A 6,458-nucleotide genomic window follows, 5' to 3' on the forward strand; every position below is an offset into this window, starting at 1 on the left:
TTCTCCCATTGCAAGAATCATAGATCAAGTTGGCCAAACAAAACCCACAACTCGAAGAGAATTACAAGGATATGAAATCATGCATATAAGAGATGAGAAGATACTCAAATAAGATTCATAGATAATCTGATCATAAATCCACAATTCATCGGATCTCGACAAACACACCGCAAAAGGAGATTACATCGGATAGATCTCCATGAAGATCATGGAGAACTTTGTATTGAAGATCCAAGAGAGAGAAGAAGCCATCTAGCTACTAGGTATGGACCCTAAGGTCTATGGTGAACTACTCACGCATCATCGGAGAGGTCATGGTGTTGATGAAGAAGCCCTCCGTATCTGAATCCCCCCTCCGGCAGGGCAACAGAACGTGCCCCAGATGGGATCTTGCGGAGACAGAAGCTTGCGGCGGCGGAAAAGTATTTTCGTGGATCTCTCTCGCAGTTTTGGAATTTTTCTAAATTTATAGGCGGAAGAGGTAGGGTAGACGTGCCATAGTGGGGCCACAAGCCTGCTAGGCGCGGGCCCCGGTGGTCACGCCTAGGGGGCTTGTGGGGTCCCCTCCTGGCTCGTGCCCTGGTTCTCAAGTCTGGCGCGTATCTTCTTTTCTGGAAAAAATCCTTTCGGAAGTTTTACTCCGTTTGGACACCGATTAAAATCCTCCTCTGAAAAGGGTCAAAAACACGGAAAAAACAGGAACTGGCACTTGGCACTGAGTTAATAAGTTAGTCCGAAAAAGATATACAAGGCATACAAAACATCCGAAGTTTGAGAAGATAATAGCATGGAACTATCAAAAATTATAGATACGTTGGAGACGTATCAAGCATCCCCAAGCTTAACTCCTGCTCGTCCTCGAGTAGGGAAGTGATAAAGACTGAATTTTTGATGTGGAATGCTACCTAGCATAGTTGTCATTTCTAACTTATTTCATGTGACATGAATGTTCAGATCCGTAAGATTCAAAACAATAGTTTGCTATTGACATGAAAACAATAATACTTCAAGAAAACTAGCAAGGCAATCATGAACTTTCGAAATAAGAAGGCCAAAGAAAGTTATCCCTACAAAATCATATAGTCTCGCTATGCTCCATCATCCTCACACAACTAATTTAAATCATGCACAACCCCGGTATTGGCCAAGTAATTGTTTTTGCACTCTTACTTTCTCAAACCTTTTACAACTATCACACAATACATGAGTGTGAGCCATGGATATAGCACTATAGGTGGAATAGAGTGTGGTGGTGTTTGTGAGACAAACAAGGAGGAGATGGTAACATTAACTCGGTGTATCAAAGGGTTATGTAGATGCCCATTAATAGATATCAATGTGAATGAGTAGGGATTTCCATACAAAGGATGCACTATAGCTATAAGTATGTGAAAGCTCAAAAGGAGAACTAGTGGGAGTGCATCCAACTTGCTTGCTCACGAAGACCTAGGGCAATTTGAGGAAGCCCATCATTGGAATATACAAGCCAAGTTATATAATAAAGATTCCCACTAGTATATGGTGGTGACAAAACGAGAGGCTCTCAATCATGAAGAACATGGTGCAATTATGAAGCACAAGTGTGGAAAAAGATAGTAGCATTGTCCTTCTCTCTTTTTCACTTTTTTTTATTTGGGCTCTTTGGCCTCTCTTTTTCTATTTTTTTATTTATTTGGGCTCTTTGGCCTCTTTTTTCGTCACATGGGACAATGGTCTAATAATGACGATCATCACACTTTTATTTACTCATAGATCAAAGCTTAGAACGACGATGACTCTATAGGAAATGCCTCCGGTAGTGTACCGGGATGTGCAATGATCTAGCTTGGCGTATGACGTTGAAACATCTCGCTAGCTATCTTACGATCATGCAATGGCAATATGAGAGTGACAGCACAAGTCATGAGACAGAACGGTGGGAGTTGCATGGCAATATATCTCGGAATGGCTATGAAAATGCCATAGTAGGTACGTATGGTGGCGGTTTTGAGGAAGGCATATGGTGGGTTTGTGTACCGGCGAAAATTGCACGGCACTAGAGAGGATAGCAATGGTAGAAGCTGAAAGTGCATCTATACCATGGACTCATATTAGTCATGAAGAACTCACATACTTGTTGCGAAAGTTTTTATTAGTAATCGAAACAGAGTGCTAAACGCATACTCCTAGGGGAAGGGTTGGTAGGTGTTAACCATCGCGCGATCCCGACCACAACACAAAGGATGACAATCAATAGATGAATTATGCTCCGACTTCCTAAAATAGAGGTTCACCATACGTGCATGTTACGGGAATCACTAACTTCAACACAAGTATTTCTAGATTCACAACACCCTACTAACGTAACTCTTAATATTACCAAATCCACGTCTCAAAACTAATTGAGAGGAATCAAACTTCTCTTTCTACTCAACTCACATGAATATGGAATTTTTTTGTATCCTCATTGGGTACCTATCACCTTTGGCACTACTTTGATAGCACAAACCAACTACCAAGTCACGCATCGCCGTGCTCTAAAAGATCTAAGTGAAGCACATAGAGCAAAATTATCTAGCTCAAAAGATATAAGTGAAGCACGATGAGCATTCTAGCAAATCCACGATGAGTGCATGTCTCTCTCAAAAGGTGTGCAGCAAGGATGATTGTGACACAAAAAAAATAAAAGACTCCTACGATACAAGACGCTCCAAGCAAAACATATATCATGTGGTGAATAAAAATATAGCTCCAAGTAATGTTACCGATGGATTGAAGACGAAAGAGGGGATGCCTTCCCGGGGCATCCCCAAGCTTAGTCTTTTTGGGGTCCTTAAATTTGGCTAGGGATGCCTTGGGCATCCCCAAGCTTGAGCTCTTTCCACTCTTTATTCCTTTGTCCATGAAAACATCACCCAAAACTTGAAAACTTCACAACACAAAACTTAAACAGAAACTCGTAATATCATTAGCACAAGAAAACAAACTACCACCTCTTTAGGTACTGTAGCAAACTTGAATTCTATTCATATTGGTGTTAGGTTACTGTATTCTCACTTTTCCATGGCTAGTACCCCCTGATACTATCCATACTTTCATCAAAACAAGCAACCAACACAACAAAAACAGAATCTGTCAAAAGCAGACCAGTTTGTAGCAATCTGTATACTTCGTATACTTCTGGTACCTCAAAATTTCTGACAAATTACGACTGCCTGGGCAAAAGGTATGTAAACCAGCAGCAAAAAGAATCGACTCAAAATCTCTTTCTGAATAAAAACGAAAAATAATCTCGTGAGCGAAAAGTTTCTATCTTTTTCGAGCAGGATCAAACAACCATCACCAAGACTAGTCATAAAGGTTTTGCTTGGCTCAAACACAAAAAGAAACACAAAAGACACAATCGTAACAGAATTATGATGGTGGGGACGCAACAAAACAGAAATAAAAAGATAAATTCATTGGGTTGCCTCCCAACAAGCGCTATTGTTTAACGCCCTTAGCTAGGCATAAAGCGATAGAATCACGTATCGTCGTCTTTGGTGCTCAAACCATAAGAGCCCTCATCATAGATTCATAAGGCAATCTTATTTTATTTCTAGGAAAATGCTCCATACCCTTTTTAAAGGAAATTGAAATCTAACATTCCCTTCCTTCATATCGATGATAGCACCGATAGTCCTTAGGAAAGGTCTACCAAGAATGATAGGCCATGTAGGATTGCAATCAATGTCAAGCACAATGAAATCCACGGGTACATAGCTCCTATTTGCAATAATAATAACATCATTTATCCTTCCCATGGGTTTCTTGATAGTAGAATCCGCAAGATGCAAATTAAGAGAACACTCCTCAATCTCATTAAAACCCAGAACATCACATAAAGACTTTGGAATCACGGAAACACTAGCACCCAAATCACACAAAGCATTGCATTCGTAGTTTTTGATTTTGATTTTCATCGTAGGTTCCCACTCATCATGAAGCTTTCTAGGGATAGAAACTTCCAATTCAAGTTTATCTTCAAGAGATTTTATCATAGCATCAACGATATGATTGGTAAAGGCCTTGTTTTGGCTATAAGCGTGTGGAGAGTTTAGAATTGATTGCATCAAGGATGCATTCAATCAAGGAGAAACTATGATAATTGAATTCCTTGAAATCCAAAGTAGTAGTTTCATTACTACTCAAGGTTTTAATATCTTCTACTCCACTTTCAATGGTTTTAGCATCAAGATAGATGGACTTCGAATCATTGGGGCGTTTTTCAACCAAAGTGGATTCATATCCAGCCCCATCATCATTAGGTTTGACACAAGAAAACAAAGATTCAATGGGAGTCACACCAAGCACTTTAAGATCTTCATGATTCTTATCACGAGAACACACCCTTTTAAGCCATTCATGTCTAGCACGAATTTGGGCGGTTCTTTCTTTTCTCTCACTCATGGAAGCACGCATAGCTTTCATTGTTTCATCCATATTGATCTTGGGAGGAGCACATCTAACTTTCAAAGAATCAATATCACTAGACATTCTATCAACGCTCCTAGCCAAATCGTCAATTTTGAGTAGTTTTCCTCTATGGACGTATTGAAAATCTTTGGCGAGTTGATAAACTCTTTGATATTACTATCTAGATCAGAGGGTAATCTATTGTAATTTCCATGAATATTGTTGTAGGAGTTGCCAAAATTATTAGAGGGGTTACTAGGAAAAGGCCTTGGAACATAGTTTCCTCTAAAAGCATTGTTGCTGCCAAAATTATTCCTACCAACAAAATTAACGTCCTAGCTAGCGTTGCTACTCTCAATCAAGGAAGACATGGGAATGTCATTAGGATCTAAATGAGCACTTCTACTAGCAACCAAATTCATTAACTCATCCATCTTAGCACTCAACGAGTTAATTTCTTCTATAGCGTGTACCGTCTTACTAGTAGGTGACCTTTCAGTGTGCCATTGAGAGTAGTTCGTCATGATATTGTCTAGGAGTTTTGTGGCTTCTCCTAACATGATTTCCATGAACGTTCCACCCGATGCGGAGTCCAAGATATTTCTAGAAGCGAAATTCAAGCCAGCGTAAAAGATTTATATAATCATCCAAAGACTCAAGCCATGAGCGGGACAATTTCTAATCATCAATTTCATTCTCTCTCAATATTGGGCAACATGTTCATGATCAAGTTGCTTAAAAATCATGATATCATTACGGAGAGAGATAATCTTAGCCGGCGGGAAATACTTGGATATATAAGCATCTTTGCGCTTATTCCAAGAATCAATACTATTTTTGGGCAAAGCCGAAAACCAAGTTTTTGCTCGATCTCGCAACGAGAAAGGAAAAACCTTCAATTTAATCACATCATTATCCACATCTTTCTTCTTTTGCATATCGCAAAGCTCAATGAATGTATTAAGATGGGATGCGACATTTTCACTAGGAAGGCCGGAGAATTGCTCTTTCATAACAAGATTCAGCAAAGCAGCATTGATTTCTATGATTCCACACTAGTAGCGGGAGCAATCGGAGTACTAATAAAATCATTATTATTAGTATTTGAGAAGTCACATAGTTTGGTGCTTTCAGTCATGGTGACTTCAGCAAACAAACAAGCACACAAGCGAACAGAAAGCAAGCAAGAGGAAAGGGCGAACGAAAAAGGCAAACGAAAAAAAGGGCAAATATTTTTGTAAATTTTTGTTTTTCAGAAGTGGGGAGAGGAAAACGAGAGGCAAAAAATTAAATGCAAGAGATGTGTTTGCGACACTTACTTGGATGAGTTCTTGACTTGATCCTCCCCGGGAACGATGCCAAAAATTCTTCTGCTACGGCAACAGAAATCCTTCTGTTGCCTCTTGAGCTTGCGTTGGTTTTTCCCTTGAAGAGGAAAGGGCGATGCAGCACAGGACCAGTAAGTATTTCCCTTAGTTTGAGAACCAAGGTATCAATCGAGTAGGAGAATCGCACCAAGTCCAGAGTACGTGCGCAGACACAAAAGAGCTTGCACCCAACGCTATAAAGGGGTTGTCAATCCCTTCAAGATTGATTGCAAAGTGAGATCTGAAGGCGGAAAGTGCAACGAAGTAAAATTGTAAGGCTCAAAATATTGTGTGAAGTATACCCGGGGGCCATAGTGTTCACTAAAGGATTCTCTCAAAATAGCAAATAATACGGTGGGTGAACAAATTACTGTCGAGCAATTGTTAGAACCGCGCAAAGTCATGATGATATCTAAGGCAATGATCATACATATAGGTATCACGTCCGAGACAAGTAGACCGATAGTTTCTGCATCGACTACTATTACTCCACACATCGACCGCTATCTAGCATTCATCTAGTGTATTGAGTTCATGAAGAACAAAGTAACACTTTAAGCAAGATGACATGACGTAGAGGGATAAACTCAAACCAATGATGAAAACCCCATCTTTTTACCCTTGATGCCAATAACACGATGTGTGCCTCGCTACCCC

Source organism: Hordeum vulgare, chromosome 7H (genome assembly GCF_904849725.1).
Source record: "Hordeum vulgare subsp. vulgare chromosome 7H, MorexV3_pseudomolecules_assembly, whole genome shotgun sequence".
Taxonomy (NCBI): domain Eukaryota; kingdom Viridiplantae; phylum Streptophyta; class Magnoliopsida; order Poales; family Poaceae; genus Hordeum; species Hordeum vulgare.